Source organism: Anabrus simplex, chromosome 14 (genome assembly GCF_040414725.1).
Source record: "Anabrus simplex isolate iqAnaSimp1 chromosome 14, ASM4041472v1, whole genome shotgun sequence".
Lineage (NCBI taxonomy): Eukaryota > Metazoa > Arthropoda > Insecta > Orthoptera > Tettigoniidae > Anabrus > Anabrus simplex.
This window is the reverse complement of record NC_090278.1, coordinates 43,536,765-43,564,030: the sequence shown is the minus strand read 5'-3', so window position 1 is coordinate 43,564,030 and position 27,266 is coordinate 43,536,765. Positions and strand designations below refer to the sequence as shown.

The following is a 27,266-nucleotide window of genomic DNA, read 5'->3' as shown; positions in this document are numbered from 1 at the left end:
GAAAAATTTCACATGCTTTCTTGACAGCTCCCACCTTTAATCAACACCTCATCGTGCTGCTATCTTTACAGCACTAAGCCCCATACCTTTAAAACGTGGTGGCGAGTAATTTGATAAATTCTACGTGCCTTTTTGACAGCTGTCAGCGGCTATCTTTAAACTGCCGGCTATACATAGGCTGTTAAGACCTCCTCCTCATCCTCCTCCTCTGTCAAGGCACAGCTTTATATCTCCATCGAACAAGTTTAAATCTGCATCGCGAAGGCAAGAGTGTGCACGCGTTGCAGTGATAACATCATTATGCATGTTTAGACTTGCAGATCACAAAAGAAGTTATTGAAACATAACAAGACTAGAATCGAACACTGTTCTCGATGTCGTTAACTTCAACATGCGTTCAGAATTTTTTTGATATGTTCAGATTACTGAATAAGTGATTAAAACATAACAAGACTAGAATCGAACACTGTTCTCGATGTCGGTACTTACAACATGTGTTCAGAACATGTCAAGGGATACCTTTGTTCTAAGAAGATCAGATCTCAAAAAAAGTGATTGAAACATAACAAGACTAGAATCGAACACTGTACTCGATGTTGTTAACTTCAACATGTGATCAGAACATTGATTGATGTGTTCAGAACACTAAATAAGAGATTAAAGCATGACTAGACTAGAACACTTCACGTTACTTACAACATGTGTTCAGAACATGTCAGGGGATACCTTTGTTCTAAGAAGATGGTCCGAACAGAGAAAAAATAAGACTGGAATTCCGATGAGCTTGTGCAAGATAGCGGCTATTATAACGTCCTCCTCCTCTTCTGCTCGGTTAAGGCATTACTGTATCGAACATACAACGCGATCTTATGCATAAGACAGTGCACATACTGCGTAGCCAACTTGCTCGGTAAACGGTAATATGAATAAAACAAAAGTACTACTGGGGCCGATGACCTTCGATGTTAGGCCCCTTAAAACAACAAGCATCATCATCATCAAGGAAAAGTACACTTTCAAATTATTTGCCTTCTTGTGCGAAAATAAAAAATTATAGAAAAACCGTCCTGCGTAGCCAACTTGCTCGGTAAACGATAATATGAATATATCAAACGTACTACTTCAAATGATTTGCTTTCTATCATTTGTCTTGTACGAAAATAAAAAAGTACAGAACAAATACCATACTGCGTAGCCAACTCGCTCGGTAAACGATATTATGAATATATCAAACGTACAACTTCATATGATTAGCCTTTTATCACTTGTCTTGTGTGAATATTAGAAAAAGTAGAGAATAAAAACCATACTGCGTAGCCAACTCGCTTGGTAAATGATTATCTGATTTAGTTACAGTATAAAAACATATATTCAAACTCTGTTCTCTTATCGCAAACAAGCAAAGTGAAATTAAACAGAACGCCTAGAGCTATAAGAAATACATTGGTTACATTTAAGCCCCCCTAGCAGTCGAACAACTTATCGCATAAACACGCAACATGAAATATCAGTTCGGAAACATATTGTTTCAATCTGTTGGCATGGGTTACAAGCATGTAGCTCATGCGGAAAATAAAATTAAATAGAACGCTAGTGGTAAATGAAATAAACTGCTCAAATTTCAGTCCCTAGGAGTTGAACAAGTTATCGCATAAACATGTAACATGAAATATCGGTTCGGAAACATATTATTTCAATCTGTTAGCGCGGGTTACAAGCATGTAGCTTGTGGAGGAGGGGGCTACTATTCAAGACAATTGCAAAATGTTGAACCGAACAATAATTGTGCTACAAACATAATAGAGAATAGGACCTAAGTGTTCCATCTTATTAGAAGGGCAAAAGGATGAAAGGACTCTTCCTCCTGCTCCCCCTATCCGCGTCCGCCTCTTCCTCCTCTACCACCTCACTACGCCATCCTCCTCCTAGAAGGAGTTAGCTGAAGTTGCTACATTTTTAACAGCAGCAACACCCTTATCGAATGTTATCAGCATGAATGCTCCTACTTTGTTTTGTGTTCAGAAGCGAAGAAATTCATGCCACACAAAACAGGGAATGGAACCCAAGGGTCACGTCTTATCAGAATTACCTAATAAAGAACAAAATCCCCAACCTATTAGTGGAGCAATGAGTTGCGTTTTTCTAACAGAAAGCAGTATCTGCTTGATAGTTTTTAGTGTTTGGAACACTGAACTTTTCAAGATGGCAGCAGTGAGGTTAGCGATGTTGTGTTGTTGGATTTAAATTCTGCACTACAACATGCAAAAGGTGGTAGCCTTGATGTTTAGCGCCGACAGCGAGTACAGTGTTCGATTCTAGTCTTGTTATGTTTCAATCACTTCTTTTGAGATCTGATCTTCTTAGAACAAAGATATCCCTTGACATGTTCTGAATACATGTGTTAAGTAACGACATCGAGTACAGTGTTCGATCCTAGTCTTGTTATGTTTTAATCACTTATTTAGTAATCTGAACACATCAAACAATGTTCTGAACGCACGTTGAAGTTAACGACATCGAGTACAGGGTTTGGTTCTAGTCTTGTTATGTTTCAATCACTTCTTTTGTGATCTGCAAGTCTAAACATGCATAATGATGATATCGCTGCAACACGTGCACACTCTTGCCTTCGTGATGCAGATTTAAACTTGTTCGATGGAGATATAAAGCTGTGCCTTGACAGAGGAGGAGGAGGTCTTAACAGCCTATAAATAGCCACCACTGTTTAATGATGGTCGCTGACAGCTGCCAAAAAAGCACGTAGAATTTTTCAAATTACCCGCCATCATATTTCAAAGGTATGAGGTTTAGTGCTGTAAAGATAGCAGCACGATGAGGTGTTGATTAAAGATGGGAGCTGTCAAAAACCATGTGAAATTTTTTGAATTACCCTCCACCACGATGAGGTTTATTACCGTAAAGACAGCAGTACGATGCGTTGTTGTTTAAAGATGGCGATTACAACTGTCAAAACCACGTAGAATTTCTCAAATTGCCCGCCACCACATTTCAAATGTAGTACATAAAGATAGCAGCATGATGCTCTGTTGATTAAATATAGCCGCTATCAAAAAAGCACGTGGAATTTTTCAAATTACCCGCTGCCACGTACCTCAGGTTGTAGCTAAAGATGGCAGCACGGTGCTCTGTTGATTAAAGATGGCAGCTGTCAAGAAAGACGTGGAATTTTTCAAATTGCCTGCCACCGCATTTCAAAGGTAGTAGCTAAAGATGGCAGCACGATGCTTTGTTGATGAAAAGATGGCCGCTGTCAAAAATCCCGTACCTTTGTTTACAAACAAGAGCACGTGGAATTTCAAATTGCTCTCCACCGCATGCATAACAGCAGCCGCCATCTTGCGCAGTAGCCTCTAAGCTAGCTTTCTTCATGAGAGCCTGTGTATAGCCACCCTCTTGCGCAAGCATCCTGTGGTGTCTCTTAAGAGCAGCAGCCATCTTATGCAAGCACCCTTAAGCCATCTCATAAAAAGCTATGTATAGTCGCCATCTTGTAGAATTAGATAGCCGCCATGTTGCGCAAGCATCCCTAGGGTGTCTCATAAGAGCAGCAGCCATCTTGTGAAGTGCCCTTAAGCCGTCTCATAAGAAGCTATGTATAGCAGCCATCTTGCGCAAGCACCTTCAAGCCGTCTCATAAAAAGCTATGTATAGCCCCATGTTCTGGAATTAGATAGCCGCCACCTTGCGCAAGCGTCCCTAGGGAGTCTCATAAGCAGCTGTGTATAGCAGCCATCTTGTGGAATTAGATAGCCGCCATCCTGCGCAACCATTACTAGGGCGTCTCATAATGGGCTGCGTATAGCAGGCATCTTGCAGCCACCATCTTGTGCAAGCACCCTCAAGGCGTCTTATAAGGAGACATGTACAGCCGCCATCTTGTGCAATTGGCGTCAGGAAGTGGTTCTGGCCGTAAAACTGAGGTTATGCTCTTCCATGAGGTTAGGCTTGCCGTCTTGTGTGACAAAAGTTAGGTTACGCCCTTCAAAGGTAGCGTATGTGAGGTTACGCTCGTTGTCTTAGGGGTCAGGAAAGGCATCCGGCCGTAAAACTGTAGTTAGGCCCCTCCTTGATGTTAGGCTAGCTCCCTTACGCATAAAGTTAGGTTAAGCTACTCGAAGATGGCGGATGTGAGGTTAGGCTCGTGCTCTTAGCGAGCACAATCAATGCGGCGGAGGCCTCTGCGGAGAGCCTGTGGAAGCAGAGGAGGCCTCTGCGGAGGGCCTGCGGAGGGCCTGCGGTGGCGGTCTTATACTACTGATGTGACAGGAGAAGCGAATGTAGGTGTTAAACATTCCGGTAGATCCTCTTTATCCGAGGTTTACTGGGAAACCTCTCATTTCACACTTCACGTTCTCCAAGACTCAATCCACGTGCTTTTAGTATCTTGACTGATTCTGGTATGATTTGAAAGTGTGTCTTGATAGGTGCCTGTTCGCTTTCAACTGTTTCATTGAGAAAGTGTTCACGGTATTAACTACTCCATTTTTTTCAGATTGCTCTAAAACAGATTAAATTATGCGTAATGGAAAACGAAAACACGCACAATAAATACGAAATTTGAAATGTATGCAATGATCTCAAATATATTCCAATATATATATACATGCATTATTGATCGCATTAAATGGTCACACTTCGCCTTCAAACGCACTTGTTTGTCGGTTTTGGAGCTCTACATATCGGCATTTGCATAAAAATCGGATGTCTACTCATCATAAACTGTAACTGTGTACAACACATAGTGAGGCCTTGGTGTGAGGCTAGTAATATGATCCAGGGATGCTGAAGTGAATCCTAATGTGAGGCTAGTAATATGAATCTGCGATGATGTTAGTGAGTCCTTGATGTGAGGCTAGTAATATAAATCTACTTTGATGTTAGTGAGTCCTTGATGTGCGGCTAGTAATATGAATTTGTGATGATGTATTGAACCCTGTTGAGGTTAGTAATGATGAAATTGCAGATCAATTCGTACAGAGTCTAGATGCAAGCAGGAGGAAAAAAACCGAAAGTTCGTTCACTTGACTGCACAAAATCAAGCCGAGAAGCATGGTCTCTTGTATGGAAAATTGGAGATGTAAAAACAACTGAACCGAAGACGTCACATGTGGTTCACACGTTGGTTTGGCGTTGCGTCGAGATCCGCGGCTACAAGTCACTTGCTCGGTTGGGAACGCGAATAAACTCGCCGAATTAAATTGTTCTTTTCTCAGTTACCCGCATGCAGAGTTTTATTTCTTTTTCATCAGCGTATTCTGGATTATTGTCCCGTGATGTGTTTTTTTTTCAACTATGTTCTTCAAATTCCAATGTGTCACCCACGAGTTGCAACATAAAGAACGCAACTTACGTCCGGACAAGAACGTCCTCGAGCCCAGTAGCCTCGCGCTGAACCTTTAGCTCATCGCCTAATCGTCCTTTGGATGAAACAATATTGCTGTAGAAGGTATTTCTGGAGATCATGGCACTCAACAGATCTCTCGGATGACACTTTGGAACTGTGACCTTCAGTTCTTGGGTTCTTTATTCACGAATGGAATGCGTGTTTACTGCAAGTTACACAACATATAATATCGCACGCATGTGTTCTGTAACAGGGGCACAATCCATAATTTTCTTCCAAACTGTAGAGACCTGGATTCTATTTAATTTCCCTTCTTACGTTTTTCCGCTAAAATGCCTAGAAGGAATCAACGGTCCCCATCGTTAGAGGAATCCGATTTACGGATCATGGTAAACGAATTGTTGAAATTTAATGGGGAGGATGGTGATCATAGTGAAGTAAGATTTGCCGAAGTGGAGTTCGTAAGTGACAAGGCTTCAATGTACAGGGTTTGGGCCCATCAGATGCGAATATTTAGCAGTCACGAAAGAGATAACACGTGTTTGATTCCTGTCCAAGTAGTGACGATAATACTGATAATTGTAGAACCAGTGTAACGTCTTCGTAAACCTGGACCAAAAGTTGACAAAATGAAGGTCCTCCTTTGATTCAAAATTTCGTCATGGTGTAACGGGAAAGCTTTTGCGAAAACAAAACCGAGCGAAATATTTGTTTTTTTATGACGAGATATGCCAGAACATAGCTGAACAGACAAAAGTTAACCGGCAAAATATCGCACATAAAACTCAGTTTAGTAAAACAAACGAAGGAGTAGAAATCAAGACCGGGTACGGACATATAAAGATGAAATAAAGATCTTATGGGCTTACTGTTGCCGCAAGAGATTGAACAGAAAACTGAATTATGGCATTATATTTCTCACAGTTGCTTGTTGACAACTGCTATTTCCTATGAGCTGATGACACAGAAAGGATTTGGTCCTCTCCAGGCTGAGTGTTTCAGACGATTGAGGCTTTGGCCGCCCTTCTGACCCTATCTTGGCAGGATCTATCCTCGCTCAGACCGGTGGTCTTTGAAGGTGGTCGAATACGCCAATATAACAGTTAACATGCGAACGAGTACGGTTGTGAAGGCGCACGTGTTCTCAGTAATGCTATGACTATGACATGTTCAGAGAATCATGTAACATAACCTCTTATGTGGGGACCTCGGTACACACCGCCTCACTCCCAGGTCGGCAGGTCGGCAGTGAATTCCCTGATTGAAAAAATTATTTAAGTACTTGATTTGAAACAATCTTAGACCAAAATGAACAATGTACGGGCCACAAGAGAAATATTTAATTGAATATAGTGTATTTAGCTTTTGAATAATCCTTCTATTTTTCAATACTCTGGGCAAGAAGGTACAAAGTGCTTTCACACTGTGATACCAAGTTCTTTTCTTCCCAACAGCAAAGTTCTGACTTTCGATTATTATGTATTACGTTAATATTCGGTTATACAGTGACTTATACCTAAAGATTTTAGGTATTTTCCTAACAATCTCTGCCTGGAAATAATCTTTCATGTGTATGTAAATTCTAGACAAACAAGGTTTCCATTTAATTAAAAGATTTAAAATGGAATGAATAATACTCAGCTAAGTTTCTGTTATGATCGTTAGCGCTTCTGAGGTAGCAAGTTTATAGACCTGCAATTCATAATTGTCACTAATTGCACTACAATACAAGTTTTCGGAGACGCCGAGGTGCCAGAATCTAGTCCCACAGGAGTTCCTTTGCATGCCAGTAAATCTACAGACACGAGACTGATTTATTAGACCACCGTCAAATACCACCTGACTGAGCAAGAAACGAACCTGACAAGTACGGACCAGAAGGGTGGCCAGCGTCTCAACCGTCTGAGCCACTCAGCCTGCGAAGAAAAATCTCTTCTGTGTCATTAGCTCATAGAAAATAGGAGTAGCCAACAAGCGTTTGCAAGAAATATAATGTCCTAAGTTAGTGTTCTGTACAAACCCCTGTGACAACTGTATGGGCATAAGAATATTTATTTCGTTCTTATTTGTCCGGAACCGGTCTTAATATCTCCTCCTTCGGTTTTTTACTAAACTGAGTTTTATGTGCGATTTTCTGCTGGGCATCTTTTGTCTGTTCAGTTATGTTCTGTCATTCCTCTTCATCCAAAAATTGAAATATTTCGCTCGGTTTTGTTTTCCCTAAAGTCTCTCCCACTACATCACGATGGAATTTTGGATCTAAACAGGATCTTCTTTAGGCCACTTTTGGTCAAGGTTGATGAATGTACACTGGTTGGATTATTATCAGTGTTATCGTCACAATTGTCACTGTCATGGTTCCTACTTGAAATGGACCGAACAGGTGTTATCTCTTCCGCGACTGCTAAATATTCTCATCGGCTGGGCTAGAACCCTGTATATTCGAGCCTGCAGTACTTGTTCCAGGTAAATTCCTGTCACCTGGGAATTATCCTTCGGCAAACCTTACTTCATAAGGATCACTATCCTCCCCACTAAATTTCAACAATTTCGTTTACCTTGACCCGTAAGTCGCATTTCTCTGAAGGTGGTAACCGGTAATTCCTTTAAGATATTTTAGCGGAAAAGAATTAAATAGAACGCTGGTTTCTGTAGTTTGGAAGAAAATCACCAAATACGCCTGTATTATGGAACACATGCATGCGATAAGAAATGTTTTGTAACTCGCAGTAAACACACACTCCAGTCGTCAAGAAGGAACCCAGGAACTCAATGTCATAGTTGTAAAGCGTGATGCGAGAGGTCTACTGAGTATCGTGATCTCCAGAAATACCTTCTACAGCAATGTTATTTCATCCAAGCTTCAGCGTTTTAGGTCGTTCTTGCCCGGACGTATGTGGCGTTCCTTATGATGCAAGTCGTGGATCACACATTGGAATTGTGAAAGCATAGTTGAAAAAATTCTCATCACAGGGCAGACTCATCCAGAATACACTGCTGAAAACAGAAATAAACCTCTGCAGGCAAGTAACTTTGAAAATAATTGTAATCGGCGGATATATTCAAGTTTACCTCCGAGCAAGAGACTTGTAGCCGCGGATCTCGACGCATCGCCAACTCAACGGGTTAAGTTAGATGATTCTATGACCAATTTATAGCATTGCATTTGCCATGAAACCCATATTCATACGCATGTGAGCTTTTACACTGACATTCTGGCTGTGGGATTTTTTTTTTTTTTGCTATTTGCTTTACGTCGCACCGACATAGATATATCTTATGGCGACGATGGGACAGGAAAGGCCTAGGTATTGGAAGGAAGCGGCCGTGGCCTTAATTAAGGTACAGCCCCGGCATTTGCCTGGTGTGAAAATGGGAAACTACGGAAAACCATCTCCAGGGCTGTCGACAGTGGGGCTCGAACCCACTATCTCCCGATTACTGGATACTGGCCGCAATTAGGCTGTAGGATTTGTCACAGACATTAGGAGCGTATGGCCCTCGCCTATATGCGTTTGCATGTGAATGGTTAGATCGACATTCTGCCTGAAGGATTTGTCGCACATATTGCAGCACGGTGGCTTCTCGCCTGTGTGTGTTAAAATTTGCTCTGTATGACTGTCTTTCTGGCGTCAGGATTTGCCGGAAACATTGCAACAGTATGGCTCCTTGCATGCACGAGTACACTAGAGAAATGCTAGGTTGGCTTTAATGATGCAGGATTTGCCACAGATATTGCAGCAGTGCTGCTTCTCGCCTGTTAGAATCCGCATGAGGTCTGTTAAAATATTTTCTACCTGATGATTTGACACAGATATAGCAGCAGTATGGCTTCTCGGCTCAAAGCGTTCGTTAGATCGCCTTTCTGCTGAAGGATTTGCCGCAAACATTGCAGCAGAATGGCTTCTCGCAGGTTTGAGACCGCATAAGGACTACTAGATTGAGTTGGACGCTGAAGGATTTGTCACTGACATTGCATCTGTGTTGGATTCTCGTCAGTGTGAGTACGCACGTGTTTCGAGAGTGCATTTCTTTCGGTGAAAACTTGAATACAGAAACTGCAACAGTGTGGCTTCTCACCTATGAGATTCTTAAACTGATCTGTAAGACTGCCTTTCTGGCTAAGGAATTTGCCACCGACATTGCAGCATTAGGAATTCTGGACTGCGTGATTCCGTACGTGAGTTGCTAGGTACTCTTTAATGCTGAAGGATTTGCCACAGACACAGCACCAGTATTGCTTCCCTTCTGTGCGAGTCAGGTGGTGAACTGTACTACTGCCCTTCTGGCTGAGCATTTACCATATAAATTGCTTTATTATGGCTTCTCGCCTGTGTGAGTCCGCATGTGCATTGTTAGATTAACTTTCTCGCTGCAGGTTTCTCCACAGACAGCACACCAGTCCTGCTTATCTCCTGTGTGAGCTCCTAGTTACGCTTTAATGCTGCAGGAATTGCCAGATACATTGCAGGAGTATGGATTCTCTTCTGTGTGAGTCAGCATGTGAACGGTACTACTTCCTTTCTGGCTGCATAATTTGCTACAGAAAATGCAAGGTATGACTTCTTGCCTACGTGTATCAACACCTGCACGGCTAGGTACGCTTTAATGCTGAAAGATTTGACGCAGATACTCTACAAGTGTGGATTCTCATCTGTGTGGGACCGTACGTGAGCTGCTAGGTACGCTTTATGCATAAGTATACGCTGCAGACATTGCAGCAGTGTGGCTTCTCGTCTGCGTTTAACCGCTCGTGAGCAGTTAGGTACGCTGTAATGCCGATGTATTTGTCACAGACATTACAACAGTTTGGACTGTCTTCCGTGTGATTCAGCATGTAAACTGTACGACTTCCCTTCTGGCTGCACGTTTTGCTACAGAAATTGCACTAGGATGACTTCTTGCGAGTGTGCCCGCACGTGAGCTGCTAAGTACGCTTTCACGATGAATGATTTTCCACAGACATTGCACCAGGGTGGCTTCTCCCTTGCGAGAGTCTGCATGTGGGCTGTTAAATTCACTATCTGTCTGAAGAATTTGCCCCAGACATTACAGCAGTTTGGGTTGTCGTATGTGTGAGCCTGCATGTGTGTCGAGAGTGTACTTCTACCAATGAAAATTTGATTACATAAACTGAAAGGTCTCAACTATGAGAAACCATGTGACTTGTTAGATTATCTTTCCGGCTGAAGGACTTGCCACAGACATTACGGCAGTATGGCTTTTCGCCCGTGTGAGTCCGCATATGGGCTGTTAGATTGCCTTTCTGACGGTAGGTCTTCCTACAAACATTGCAGCAGAACTGTTTCTCCCCTATGTGAATCAGCATATGGGCTCTTAGACTGCTTTTCTGGCTGAAGGTTTTTCTACAGACATTGCAACAGTATGGCTCTTCACATGTGTGAGTACGCATGTGGACTTTTAGACTGCATTCGTGGCTGAAGGACTTGCTACAGATATTGCAGCAGTGTGGCTTCAAGGCTGTGTGAGTCCGCATGTGGGATGTTTGACTGCTCTTCAGGTTGAAGGTCTTGCTACAGACATAGCAGCAGTATGGTTTCTCACCTGTGTGAATACGCATGTGGACTTTTAGATTGCGTTCGTGGCTGAAGGACTTGCTACAGACATTGCACCAGCATGGCTTCCCGCCTGTGTGAGTCCGCATGTGGGCGGTGAGATTGCCTTTTTCGTTGAAGGACTTGCCACAGACATTGCACCAGTTCGGCTTCTCGCCTGTGTGAGTCCGCATGTGGGCTATTTCTCTGCTTTTCTGCCTGAAGGTCTTGCCACAGACATAGCAGCAGTACGGCTTCTCACCTGTGTGAGTACGAATGTGATTTGCTAGATTCTTTTTCCGTCCGAAAGACTTGCCACAGATATTGCAATAGTATAGCTCCACTCCTTTGTGACTCTGCGTGTGTCTCGATAGGTCACTTCGACTACTGAAGACTTCACTACAGATACTGCAGTTGTGTAGCCTCTCGACAGTGTGAATCCGACTGTGCCTTCTTAGACTCTCTTTCAGGCTGAAGGACTTGCTACAGACATTGCAGCAGTGTGGTTTCTCACCTGTGTGAATCCGTATGTGATCTTTTAGAGTCCCTTTCAGGATGAAGGACTTACTACAGATATTACACCGGTACTGCCTCTCGCCTGTGTGAGTCCGCATGTGGGCTGTTAGAGTGCCTTTCTGCCTGAAAGACTTCCTACAGACATTGCACCAGTTTGGCTTATCGCCTGTGTGAGTCCGCACATGGTCTATTACACTGCCTTTCTGGCTGAAGGACTTATTACAGACATTACAGACATTGCAGCAGTATGGCTTTTCGCCTGTGTGAGTCCGCATGTGGGCTGTTAGATTCCCTTTCTGGCTGAAGGATTTGCCACAGACATTGCAGCTGTGTGGCTTCTTGCTGAAGGATATGCCATGAGGACTGCTCCTGAAACAAGGTGCTCCACCATCTGGAGTTCGATGATTTGCGTAGCTCATCTCGGATCTCGATCTACAGTGAAGAAATAAAAACAATGTTGCCAATAGATCAACAGTCAACTCCACTACAACTCTCGCACTGGCAAAATGCTACTGAAGATTCCACTGCTGATATCACATGCAGAGAACTTGTTACAGACGAACATCACATTCCTGGGGTTAAACATCATCTGAGGTCAAATTCAGAGTGTAGTCATGAATTCGAAAAGCTCTCACTTTTTACGAGAATGTGTTGCGTCTTTTGTCTCGAATCACGATATCACGTGCAAGAGACATCTGACGATTTAGGAACGTGTAATCTCATAGACAATTCCATTTAAAGAATGCATGAGAATAAGTGGTACAGCCTGAAAGGGGAAATACAAGCCCTTCAATCCGCCAAACATTTACCTATTGAAATTCGTATATGTCCGTTCTCGAACATAAAGGACAAAATATGCTTTGGAGATTTGATCTTGTTCCAAAAATACTCTGCGGTTTGTGGCAGGCGAGTAATAATTTTTGTAAAAAAATCCCTTGACCTTGAGGTTGTTCGAGAGGGAATCTCAATGTTGGAGATATTAATAAAGTTGAGAACATGGTTTTCCGAGACAGCAAGATCTGCTGAACAACGGGAAATCGTTTATAAATATTAATTACTGTCGCACAAACATATGCATTGTAATAGTACATTGTTACCTTATCATTACCGCATTCTAATACGTCAGAGTGTAGTTACCTCTAATCACATAGCTTGGATGTGCAACCAAACACAGTTGACATACGTATAGACGGACGGTGGTTACAACAAGGAATTTCATACTTACTACCATGTACTACATCATTCTACGTCTTAGTTACTGTCTTCAACAGGAACATGGAAACCACTAATCCAGATGAAATCCTCAAAAAGCTGAAAGATAATGTGCAGATTACAGCTTTCATTTTCACCTCCAGATACTGCTGTGTTAGATATTATGATGGCGACAAGGAATATGGCTTTGGTAGCAATGTATTATAACAATTTTCTGATATAATGTAGTATTTGGACCCAAATGCAGGCTGTCACACCCTTGAGTTCCTTTAACACTACAGCTAAAAGGAGCACGAAAATCAAGGCTTGAGCTAAAATTATAGATGACAGGACATTGAACTGCATCACAGTGGACATTGCTACTTTGTAAAGGAAGGAATGAGATTCCTTTTATATCAAAAACTTCAAGGACAAAAAATGATTATTTTCAGTGGAATGATAACATCGTTGGACAGCATCCTAGTTTGTGCATGTCTCCCCACCGCAGAGTAGTTCGAGATATTCTAGGAAAGAAGAGCCAGAAATACAAATTTCTTGGTTAAGGGTGAGATTCCCTTGAGCAGGCACGTAGGAAAAGGCGATCACGCAGGCCAAAACACATCGTAAGATGAAGTGGTATTTCCCAATTCATGCTCTATGCACTGAATTCACATGGACCGGTGGAAAGCATGACTTCCTCACAAGTAAAGTAGTAGCAGGCTCGACCACGCGTTGTTCCTGCACTCTTATGAAAAAAAAAGTGGACAAATGAAACGCGGTCATTGATTCCAGATACGACAGACTAGACTACTTGAACACCACACAAGATATTAATATTGCCACCACTAGGCAACATGAGGCAGAGAATTCGACAGTGGTCTGTATGTCACACATATTGTTGCATATCACACCAAGCAAAAGGTACAATATTCTGTGGCGAATCTTCTTTACGTGATTACGTGATTTTTGTGACAAATGATTTATCAGGTTCTCAATTAGTTTTTCATTATGTATTGAATATACCCCAAGAACTAAATACACTTCCGTAACAGGTGGCGTGTCCCAGGTGAAGGATACTGGTTCCCCACCGGCCTGTCGGCAGATTTGAGCGAAATATAATAGCTCTGGCGGACCAAACAAGCACAAAGTCTTTAATGACAACTTTGTCGGAGATGGAAACGTTCGATACGGAGCAGTTAACCCATTCTTGGTTGCCTGCGCCCCGCCCTCGTGTGCTAAGTTAGGCTCATCAGTTGGGACTTAGCACACCACCCAAGACGCAAGGCCAGTGCATACCGTGGAGGCCACTGCATAGGCTACTTGAAGCCACCAGCAGTGCCAATGCACCATGAGAGCCATGTCTCATTTCCAAAAAATTGATGCCTGCCTGGCCATCAGATAATACAGATGTTGATTCCCATAGGGAATCTAAAATATTTGTCCCGAATGAGCAAATTTACAATACCAATATAATGGTCCGTTATTGGACACTACAAATCCTCCAGCCAACCCATTCTTGGTTGCCTGCGCCCCGCCCTCGTGTGCTAAGTTAGGCTCATCAGTTGGGACTTAGCACACCACCCAAGACGCAAGGCCAGTGCATACCGTGGAGGCCACTGCATAGGCTACTTGAAGCCACCAGCAGTGCCAATGCACCATGAGAGCCATGTCTCATTTCCAAAAAATTGATGCCTGCCTGGCATTCAGATAATACAGATGTTGATTTCCATAGGGAATCTAAAATATTTGTCCCGAATGAGCAAATTTACAATACCAATATAATGGTCCGTTATTGGACACTACAAATCCTCCAGCCAACCCATTCTTGGTTGCCTGCGCCCCGCCCTCGTGTGCTAAGTTAGGCTCATCAGTTGGGACTTAGCACACCACCCAAGACGCAAGGCCAGTGCATACCGTGGAGGCCACTGCATAGGCTACTTGAAGCCACCAGCAGTGCCAATGCACCATGAGAGCCATGTCTCATTTCCAAAAAATTGATGCCTGCCTGGCCATCAGATAATACAGATGTTGATTTCCATAGGGAATCTAAAATATTTGTCCCGAATGAGCAAATTTAAAATACCAATATAATGGTCCGTTATTGGACACTACAAATCCTCCAGCCAACCCATTCTTGGTTGCCTGCGCCCCGCCCTCGTGTGCTAAGTTAGGCTCATCAGTTGGGACTTAGCACACCACCCAAGACGCAAGGCCAGTGCATACCGTGGAGGCCACTGCATAGGCTACTTGAAGCCACCAGCAGTGCCAATGCACCATGAGAGCCATGTCTCATTTCCAAAAAATTGATGCCTGCCTGGCCATCAGATAATACAGATGTTGATTCCCATAGGGAATCTAAAATATTTGTCCCGAATGAGCAAATTTACAATACCAATATAATGGTCCGTTATTGGACACTACAAATCCTCCAGCCAACCCATTCTTGGTTGCCTGCGCCCCGCCCTCGTGTGCTAAGTTAGGCTCATCAGTTGGGACTTAGCACACCACCCAAGATGCAAGGCCAGTGCATACCGTGGAGGCCACTGCATAAGCTACTTGACGCCACCAGCAGTGCCAATGCACCATGAGAGCCATGTCTCATTTCCAAAAAATTGATGCCTGCCTGGCCATCAGATAATACAGATGTTGATTCCCATAGGGAATCTAAAATATTTGTCCCGAATGAGCAAATTTACAATACCAATATAATGGTCCGTTATTGGACACTACAAATCCTCCAGCCAACCCATTCTTGGTTGCCTGCGCCCCGCCCTCGTGTGCTAAGTTAGGCTCATCAGTTGGGACTTAGCACACCACCCAAGACGCAAGGCCAGTGCATACCGTGGAGGCCACTGCATAGGCTACTTGAAGCCACCAGCAGTGCCAATGCACCATGAGAGCCATGTCTCATTTCCAAAAAATTGATGCCTGCCTGGCCATCAGATAATACAGATGTTGATTCCCATAGGGAATCTAAAATATTTGTCCCGAATGAGCAAATTTACAATACCAATATAATGGTCCGTTATTGGACACTACAAATCCTCCAGCCAACCCATTCTTGGTTGCCTGCGCCCCGCCCTCGTGTGCTAAGTTAGGCTCATCAGTTGGGACTTAGCACACCACCCAAGACGCAAGGCCAGTGCATACCGTGGAGGCCACTGCATAGGCTACTTGAAGCCACCAGCAGTGCCAATGCACCATGAGAGCCATGTCTCATTTCCAAAAAATTGATGCCTGCCTGGCCATCAGATAATACAGATGTTGATTCCCATAGGGAATCTAAAATATTTGTCCCGAATGAGCAAATTTACAATACCAATATAATGGTCCGTTATTGGACACTACAAATCCTCCAGCCAACCCATTCTTGGTTGCCTGCGCCCCGCCCTCGTGTGCTAAGTTAGGCTCATCAGTTGGGAATCAACATCTGTATTATCTGATGGCCAGGCAGGCATCAATTTTTTGACAATGAGACATGGCTCTCATGGTGCATTGGCACTGCTGGTGGCTTCAAGTAGCCTATGCAGTGGCCTCCACGGAATGCACTGGCCTTGCATCTTGGGTGGTATGCTAAGTCCCAACTGATGAGCCTAACTTAGCATACGAGGGCAGGGCGCAGGCAACCAAGAATGGGTTGGCTGGAGGATTTGTAGTGTCCAATAACGGACCATTATATTGGTATTGTAAATTTGCTCATTCGGGACAAATATTTTAGATTCCCTATGGGAATCAACATCTGTATTATCTGATGGCCAGGCAGGCATCAATTTTTTGGAAATGAGACATGGCTCTCATGGTGCATTGGCACTGCTGGTGGCTTCAAGTAGCCTATGCAGTGGCCTCCACGGTATGCACTGGCCTTGCGTCTTGGGTGGTGTGCTAAGTCCCAACTGATGAGCCTAACTTAGCACACGAGGGCGGGGCGCAGGCAACCAAGAATGGGTTGGCTGGAGGATTTGTAGTGTCCAATAACGGACCATTATATTGGTATTGTAAATTTGCTCATTCGGGACAAATATTTTAGATTCCCCATGGGAATCAACATCTGTATTATCTGATGGCCAGGCAGGCATCAATTTTTTGGAAATGAGACATGGCTCTCATGGTGCATTGGCACTGCTGGTGGCTTCAAGTAGCCTATGCAGTGGCCTCCACGGTATGCACTGGCCTTGCGTCTTGGGTGGTGTGCTAAGTCCCAACTGATGAGCCTAACTTAGCACACGAGGGCGGGGCGCAGGCAACCAAGAATGGGTTGGCTGGAGGATTTGTAGTGTCCAATAACGGACCATTATATTGGTATTGTAAATTTGCTCATTCGGGACAAATATTTTAGATTCCCTATGGGAATCACCATCTGTATTATCTGATGGCCAGGCAGGCATCAATTTTTTGGAAATGAGACATGGCTCTCATGGTGCATTGGCACTGCTGGTGGCTTCAAGTAGCCTATGCAGTGGCCTCCACGGTATGCACTGGCCTTGCGTCTTGGGTGGTGTGCTAAGTCCCAACTGATGAGCCTAACTTAGCACACGAGGGCGGGGCGCAGGCAACCAAGAATGGGTTGGCTGGAGGATTTGTAGTGTCCAATAACGGACCATTATATTGGTATTGTAAATTTGCTCATTCGGGACAAATATTTTAGATTCCCTATGGGAATCAACATCTGTATTATCTGATGGCCAGGCAGGCATCAATTTTTTGGAAATGAGACATGGCTCTCATGGTGCATTGGCACTGCTGGTGGCTTCAAGTAGCCTATGCAGTGGCCTCCACGGTATGCACTGGCCTTGCATCTTGGGTGGTGTGCTAAGTCCCAACTGATGAGTCTAACTTAGCACACGAGGGTGGGGGCAGGCAACCAAGAATGGGTTGGCTGGAGGATTTGTAGTGTCCAATAACGGACCATTATATTGGTATTGTAAATTTGCTCATTCGGGACAAATATTTTAGATTCCGTATGGGAATCAACATCTGTATTATACGGAGCAGTTGGCAGAAGAGGAACTCTACCTTTGTGGAAGTTGATGCAGAAAGTAGCGTAGCATTCCTCCTCCAGAGGAGCGGATGCAAGAGACGTCTGTCCTTCATCTCCGGAGCGGTGTATGTACCTGCTGTCGTGAGCTCTAAAATGATTCCTAACAAGTTGCCCGTAAAATAACACCATCACATCATTATAGGAAAGTTTCATGGAATCGGAAACAAATGTTAGGGCGTCCCCTGGAAGGACGCGCGTTGGCAGGGCTCAGTCAGCGTGAAAAGTATGCAAGGGTTATCATCGCACGAGCTGTGACGGCTAAACAAGCGAGTAATCCCATCCTGTATCGCATTACTGAACTATGTCTGGACGAAGTAGCGAATTAGCCACAGCCCTAGAGAGAAGGCATGTAGGCGTCTGTGAGGTGCAGAAGAAAAGTTGGAGTGGGGACTATTTTATAAGTTATGTGCAAAAGAACATGAAGAATTGTGACAATCGCTTGATGTAACTCGTCTACGTTGGGGACAGAAGGTAATTCCAATTTTTCAGTGCAAGGTTGCATAAACTGGCCTGAGCACGGAAACCTGGGCACCACATGGCTATAAGACCTCTGACTATGTTTTCTTTGCCGGTGATCAGAATGTACACGTGGATGGAGAAATACCACACAGCCCATAGAATACATGGGTATGGACAGAAGAACGACGGTGTAACGGACTCTTCACTTCACCGGCAACTACAGTTATGAACTACGCCATGCACATAACCTTATTTTCTACTATTCATATGGACATACCCTCATCTAGCTATAAACCGCACTTTCTCTGCAACTGGGACTTACATACTTCAGTATATTTGTACACATCATACTTGCATGAACTCTGCTCTATCGATCTCTATGATCTACGATAAACTGACTTCCTTTTTGCCGGCTGACGTCATGTGCCATCGCCTGGTTTGTCGCGCATGCTCCAGTAACCTCTGGAATCTTCCAGACATATTTCTTATTATTTCCCCTCTACTCCACACTATAAATACCTGGCCTCACTCTGAAGATTTTGAGATGGACTTTGGCCTGTGTGGAGGGAGGAGCTCCTACATCATCTCCGTCCTTAGCGACATGTGCCCTGGACTCTCCATTTTCGGGCAGAACTACTTGGTTCATCATGAGGTATGACAAACTAATAATTTTCTTACTGTAAATACTTCTATGTTGCATTGGGAGCAATTTTCCGTGCTAATTCTGACTGGGAGCATGGCATTTCCAGGCCGACATTTCACTTGCATTTTCAATATCTAATGCCTCCATTGACCAACTTGGTGAGAACTTTCTTTCTAAATGTGCGTGTGGTACATTGGCAACTCTGCGACTGCAACATACACTTGTATCCAATCAGTGCTTCGCCATTCGTGTTTCTGAATGCTTTGAAACTGTCTCATTGAAGTGAATAGTGACTTACGCCTGCATGACGACGTTATTTTGTGCCTATTTGGGTGATAATTGAGGAGGTTGTGACTTTTGTATTACATTTGGACTTCCTTGTAAGATTTCCCGTTGGTATACTCCAATCTTGTAACTGTGTATATCTTTTTCTTATTCTCGTTGTTCTGGGTTTCTCTTTTGTACTGCATTTATCCTTTTCTTCTTTGTCCCTTTCCATTCCTGCCCTATTCTCTCTCATTTGCTTTCATTCTTTCGGATATCTTATTGTTGGTGTAACAGATTTGTGCTTTATATATCTGGTTGGGAAAATTCAATATTTGTGACTTCTATTCATGTAAATTTCAAAAGTTTGACTTAATTGTTTCAATATATCTATTTCCAAATTTTATCTACATTTCTCATCTATTTTCACTGGTCATATCTCATATAGTTCCTCACACTCTCCCCTAATTCTCTAAGTTTAAAAAGCATTGTTTCCACTGAGCAATGTCTTGTTACTCTGCCATGCTTGTTGGAGATCTTGATTGCCACGGCCTCTAATCTTGATTCTCCATTTACTTCACGCCGTGTCCATCACGACCATTTGATTGAATACTATTTGTTCTCATCGATACTTGTAAGCATCCCTTGTACTATTATCTATAATATGTGTGTAACCCCCATGGGCCCTTTACAATGGCCAAAAATTCCCAATTATGCAGAAACTAATCATCGCGAACAAATAGTACATCATCTGGTCACGTACAGCAGTTGACTACATCCTTGTAAGACAGAAGGAATCTCAAAGATGTTCCAGAGACAACAGTTCTTCCTTACGATACCGTTATAATGCAACATCGACCAGTCACCTGTAAGCTGCGGGTAAAGTCACCGAGAGCCCTAAAATTCGCAGGAAATGGACCAAAAAGGATCAAATAGTGGCGCCTGAAGGAAGAGGTCGATGTTGTTGCGAAAGTTACAGTGCCACAAATGACCATAGTTGAAGTGAGCCGGACTAAACTGAAAGACACCGCATGCTCTGTTCTTAGAACAACTAAGTCAGGGCGACGACGACGGTTTAACTATGATACGTGGCTTCGGAATGACGATTTTAAGGATGCAGTAAGGTTGAAGGAACAGCTGTACCACGTAGTTCTTACTCGCTGGAATGCTTAAAAAGCAGCCAAAAGTAATGTGAAGGAGGTTACTGCCATAACAAGAGCACACCGGTATGCGAGTGAAATTCGGCACGCCCGAAGACGAGCGGGATATTTAAAGGCTAGTCAAATCAAGGCAACGCAAAATGGAAGGAAGCCAATCTTTTACAGCTTCAAAGAGGTAACAGATGATTTACTACTCGACTGGAAGGAAGCGCGAGAACGCTGGCGGAACTACTGAACTGACACTCAGGATACGATGAAGACCCAGTGCAGTGGATTTGGTCAAAACTAGCGAAAAGAAAACTGCTAGGAACTGGGCTCGGGCCTCTTATAGATAAAAGAAACATATAAGAGACGCAAAGAAAATAAAACATAACAGTGATAAGGGTAAGAACATAAATTTATTAAGAAAAGAAAATCAAAAGAAAATAGTATGAGTAAAACAAGGGGGCCAAAAATCAAATGGGTAATATAAATAATATGTGGCCCGTGATTAAAATACACCAGACACAATGATAACAATACTTTCGCAAACGCTTACCTTCGTAAAGGACGTGAAGAAAAGTTATCAATTAACAGAAGCATATGAGTTTAGACGGTGCAAAACATTTCTTTATAGCACGCCATGTCAAGACAATCATAAGATTAGAGAGTAATAGCCTCACATTATAATGTACTCTCATTCGATTCTACCGTCAAGGCATCAAGAATCTCAACAATCCAAATCACATCCCCCGAGAATATAAATAACATTAAGTAAAAAGAGCATAAATGGAGAAGAGGGAATGGTGCACCGAGCTCTTAAAATACAACCAGAGAGAAAAAGGAAAAGGGGTTACCATGGTTTCACGCAACACAACAAGAAAATATGGAAAGGCAACCCTCAAGGAATAAAACATATTAAACCAGAAAATAAGTAAAGAAAGCCAATGACGGCGATGTGAAACGAACATTAAACAGGTAAATTAAGCACAAAAGGTATCACGAATAAAACGTTAGAACCACCCACGCACATACAGAGACGGAGAGGTTAGGTTGTCGCAAATAAAGAGACATATAAGAGCATCGACGTATAGCACATAATAAACAACCGCTCTCGAGCTAAGACAGTATGAACCAGAAAGTGGTCCATCAAAAGATACGGAGTGTCTTCAACACCCAAACACACAGGAGCAGGCAAATCGCGTAGATAGCTTGAATTCAAACCAGATTTATGAAATGGACATGAATTACACAGAATACGTGATAAAATAATACGACATCAGCTCAGGCGGAATGTAAATGAAGCGACATGGGTAAAAGGTCTGGGTCGCACACAGCAAACAATCTCACACACACACATGAATCCGTGTTACCTTCTATCCTCAAAATAAACATTGTGGATCAGTAAAACAAAATCAAGGTTAGCACACGAATAAATCAGAAAAACACGTAATGAGGGAAGCCTTTCCAACCTAACTAAAAGAAGATTGAATAAAAATAAATACCTTGATTACATAAGGCTGAGATGTGAACAAAGACATTTTGTGTTTCTTAAAATATCTTTTATAAGCCATAAAGGCGACTTCAAAGTCGGATCCTTCCATCTTCTCAAGTCGAAAGATCCCAAAAAAATCCATCAGGAAGATAATCTAACAAGACGGGGCAAAAAGAAATGCTTTGACCTATCCTATCGTATAAGACACCATCTGTCGGAATAGAGAAGGATTACATAGTGGTAACGACACATGATGGGAAATAGAAATAGTTCTTAGATACTAGAGTTTGCTAGGAATGTGAATACATCAGAAAAAGTAAACGTACCATAAAACGATATGGTGCGGTAGACTACTTTGACAAAATTTCAATCTTGGAATTTCAGTATCTACCAATCCAAAACACCTCTGCCGTTGAAAGTCCAACGAAGGATAATGTCATCACCGAAGTCCAGTCTATGCTGAAGAAAATGAAACCAGGTAAGGCCATTGGCACCAATGATCTTCCGGCAGAGTTTTGTTTCTCTCAACTATGGGATGCAGAGTGTGGCTAGAATGAGCTTTTCAACCTGATCATCAAAGAAGGTCGAAAACCAACAGATCGGTAACGGAATATCCATTCAAATATAAGGGAAGTCCTGCCAATTCTTCTAATCACCGCACGATCAGATTTGTGAGCCACGCAATGACAGTTTTTGAACAAATCCTCGACAAAAGGATTAGCGATTTAGCCAAACTCAACACGGGCCAAGCTGGATTGGTGTGAAACAGGAGAAATCCACGCTGCAAGGCTGTTAGTTGAGAGACATTGTGAAAAGAATAATAACAATCATCTCGACTTTCTGGACCTTGAGAAGGCCTCATGACCTTACCTGGTCAGCGCTACAAGAATATGGCATTCCAGAGCATATTGCTAAGGGGGAACAATTGCTCTAAATAGAACCAAGGAGTTGCGTTCAAGCTGCCGCAGGAGCGTCTGATGACTTCCGCAGAACGATAGGAGTCCACCAAGGCCGTGCCTTATCACCACTGCTGCTCATTCTTGTGATGGACACCATTACATCAGACCTGTACAAACCAATACCATGGACAGTTCTCTAAGTTAATGGCGCCATTTTGTCTGCAGAGAATAAGTTTGATATCCAGCGTCAAACAGAAGATTGGAATAATCGACTGGCGCAATATGTCCCGCGCCTCAACAAAAAGAAGAAAGAATTCATGACATTACATATTCGAGAAGTTGAAACCGTGCGTGTTGCCGGTGAAAATACAGCACAAGTAGAGAAATTTGGCTCCACAATCTCTGATGATGGCGACTTACTGATGAAGTCACCTTAAGGATATAAAAAGCCAGGCTGAAATGGAGAATAACAATGGGCGCGTTGCGACCGTCAGATGAAGGACCATCTGAAACCTAAGATCTACAAAACTGTTATTATCAGCCATGTCATTTTCTACGGCAATAAATGCTGGCCAGCTACAAATGGAGATCGCAAATTAGGCGTCATGGATACGAAGATGCTTATTAGGAAGGCAGGCATTACTAGACTGAATCACATTCCAAATGATGTTATTATGAAATGTTTTGGCATTGCACCAATCCAGAAGAAAATTGAGGAAAGCCATGTGCGCAGGTTTGGGAATGTGTTGCGTGCAGAGGACGATATATAGTTAAAGTCAGCGTATTCACAGGAAGTGTGTGAAAAGAAGAGCAAGGCACGAACAAGACAGCAAAGGAAAGATACAGTGCATGACGACCCGAAAGCCGAGAATACATACAGACATGGCCCGAGGCACCAGGCAGGACTAACACTAGAGAAGCAGAATAACAAGAAGCAGACTGATGAATATTCTACTGTAAAAATCAGATAAAATGGATATTTTTCACATCCTAACATTCAACGTAATATGTTCAAATTCTCTCTCCTAAAGCCTATGTCCAATATTTATAAATGACTTACAGTTTGAATGACAGAGTACTTCTCGATTGATGTTTAAGCAACTATATAAAATGCACTATAAAGAAAAATGAATAACTCAACAAAATAAAATTTTTAGAATTGTGTGTTAATCGGGCGTGACAGAATAGCCGCGGAAATTCTACGAGTACAAACAAGAGGGGAGTCAGTCAGTGTATTCTGGGCTGAATAGACAGCAGACAATCAGATTAATCAACCCGGTCAAGTCTATAATTATGAATGTATTGATACAGTTAAAACTAAGAAACAATGCTAGGTTTTGGTCCACGCAATCAATACAAATCACTTTACAAGTGAACTACTTATTTAGGAACATGTTTTGTCTCTATTTGAGACTTCATCAGCCATAAAATCACGTGGTAGATTACAAGACTCAAATCAGAAACTGCAAAATGTAAAAAAATGGAAGAACTCATTGTCTTTTTAAGGATTATATGGGAAATATAATTACATAATTACGATGTATTCCATTTTATTTGGGACATGACATTGGGATGAATTGCATTCTGGAGAGGTTAGCCGTAAGGGAGGCCTCAAGTTACAACTTTTCCTTTAAAAAGAATTCCATTCTGTAAAGAAATTGAATCTCTTTTCTTAACCATAAGTGGCTGACCTTGTTTTGAATCGAAACGTGAAACTAACATGACATATTTTTCCTTCCTAAATAAATAGTTCATTTATAAAGTGATGTGTATTGATTGGGTGGACCAAAAATTAGCATTGTTTCTTAGTTTTAACTGTATCAATATGCATATACACCATGATGTGCGTAAATTGTGCCGAAATTCGTTGTAAACAAACATACTTCAGAAATATCTAGCTCTACCAGAGATTTCTTGTAGATAGATTCGACAAAACTACATGATGGGTCATTAAGTATGATCTAAAAGTTCCCGAATATTTTAGATAATTTTAACCAATATAATTTTAAGATATTAGTGTTCAAATGTAACCATTTAAAGAAAGGATTAAACTGATGAAAACGGCCAGTTTTCGGATATAAAACATCCACTATTGAACACAACAGTGAATGGGTACTACATATTCCATACTGTGTAGGGAATGTGGTGTACGTACCTTGTTTCTTCTTTGATGTTCGGTACCAGCTGTTTAATTGTACCAGGATCTGTGAATATTTTCTCCTTAATACCTTCGGAAGGCTATAAGTAAAAAATATGAGAAGTTGAATTAAAAGGGAATAAAAATATATAGGACTAAACAAGTAATAGCTGAGATAATACATTTCATATTGGCACAATAAGAGTATAATTAATTTATCTCCCAATTTAAAAATACAAGAACGAAAAGGAGATATCAAATCAAATAGAATCAAATCAAAATCACTTTATTTTCAAAAGAGATGTCTACCGTGGTGGCAAATGGTACACAAAAATACATTATTGTCAAGCACTAAATTTTAAATTAACAAGAGAAGAAGACATTTTCCTAAAATACAGTATTACACAATTTACACCAACAACTTTTCTATTAATCACACAGCTCATGCTTAATAAATTTATACTATTTACAAGATTCTACGCATAATATCTTCTGTACTTACAAATATAATCAACTCATATACATTATGTGGACTTACTTCAAATAATACTATAAAACTGCTATAAGACTGAAATATACTTTGCATTATTTTTCCTTTTTACCCATTTTGAAACTTAACAGCCATAAGGACCTGCTGCATCTTAATCAGAGCTCCTTTCGCCACTTCTAGTGATAAGAAAGATATGAACATGAAAATGAACACATAATAGAATAGCAGTAGGCAGGGTAGCAATAGAGAAGGAGGAACACAAAAAGAACAAATACTATCTCCAAATCCTTACCCTATACCATTCCTTGCTTCTTTTTCTCTTTCTATTTATCCCTATTTCCACACTGACTAGCTATTTTCTTTATCCTCGTATATTCACCATCCCCGGTTCCCATCTTTCTATATATGACTCATGGCCTCTTTGTTCATTTCCATGTTCCTATATAGTTTCTTTCCCAAAACACCTGAATGTAATATAAAAATAAACCCACATTGTTCCTATCACTTTACTAACAAGTGGACAATGCATAAATCACAACTACAGAAATATCCATCAACCCTCTCTGCTCAACACATTAAAACCATCAAGCAAAAATCAATCAATCAGTCTATCAATCAATCTATCAACCATGAAATCCATCAATCACCACTGATCAGCATTTAGGGCTGTCGGGAAGGTGGCAGACTTGTTTATCAGTTGTTGATGTAGAAAAAAAATGTGGAAATTTATGAAACAACTCTCTTGGTAAATTATTTCAATCATTAAATCCTCTTCATACAAGCCAATATTTGCCAAAATTTGTCCCTTTGAATTATAACTTATCTTCATGTTGTGACCTTCCCTACATTTAAAGAACACGACTTAAATTTATTGATCAACTAACGTCATTCCAAGCCGTCTCTCAAATGACATCTGAGAATATATTGCTTAGTCAAACAGCCTGTCTACTTTTTTTCAAGTCCTCCCAGCACAAACTTGGCAATATTTCCGTAACAAAACTCTTTTGTCAGAAATCACCCATGAGGAATGCAGCTGACTCTGTGGATTCAAGTAATCCTGGTGATGGTCTCATGCTCTAATTGAGGCCTGCTGGGGACTTATATTCCCTCTCCTTAACAACCTATAAATAACCTCATAATTTCATTAAGAGATCCAAAAACTTTATTTTCAATCTTCTTTAGGTTTATACCTCAATGAAGATCTATCCTTATTACAAATACCTAGGTATTTACAGAGATCCCCATAAGGATCTTTCACCCCACCAACACAATAATTAAAACAGGAAGGACTCCCATTTGGAAATACAAAAATCTGACTTTCTACCCCATTTGTCATCATACCTTTGCCCAATGTCCACCTCTCAATCCTGTCAAAAGCTTTACATATGCCAATCGTGATACATTTGACCTCCAGAATCTAAAATGTCTGCTAGAATTTGCTGGAATCTACAAGATGAGCTGCAGTGGAGTAATGTTCCTAAACCTGAACTCACTTCTATCGAACCGGTTAGTAATGTTGTAAAGGTGTATAATATAATCATGAAGAATCAATACCAAGAGCTTGCATCCAAAACCGGTCAAGATGACTAGAGTGTAATTACTGATTTATGTTTATCAAAATGTTTTTTATACGCAGGGTGTTACTACACCAAATCTTAATTCATTTGGTACAGCTGCTGCATACATCCAATTAATCACTACAGATTTGGTTCTATATCTCAATCAATTGAATTTAGCATATGCCCAGAAATACTACCAATACCAGCAGCATTTCTAGTTATAAAGGTTTGTAACTTATTTACAATGCCGTTTTTATTGTAGGTCCATGTGGACATGGAAATTAATTTCAAAGGACTGGGTGAAACTGTCAACTGCGTCAGGTACTGCAAATGGACATGACCATACCAATCGTGACACGACCTATGCCCCACGAGTGATGGGTGCGATGTCCATTTGCTGGTGAATGGCGTCTCGCAGGACTGCGGTACGCATCGTCTAATGGAGTATACACATTCACATGTTATATAATTGGTACTACATATTGCGCCATTCCACTATTCCGGAAATTAAGCTCA

At 41.8% G+C, this 27,266-nt stretch overlaps 1 long non-coding RNA gene across 1 annotated transcript in view; it reads right to left on the bottom strand.

Annotated features, from left to right (window-relative positions):
* The window catches only part of LOC136885408 (uncharacterized), a 62,062-nt gene that overhangs the window by 9,605 nt on the left and 25,191 nt on the right, over nucleotides 1-27,266 (bottom strand). The window contains exon 2 of the long non-coding RNA XR_010861527.2: nucleotides 24,720-24,802. This is a non-coding gene — a long non-coding RNA (uncharacterized lncRNA). The remainder of the gene's footprint in view (nucleotides 1-24,719; nucleotides 24,803-27,266) is intronic.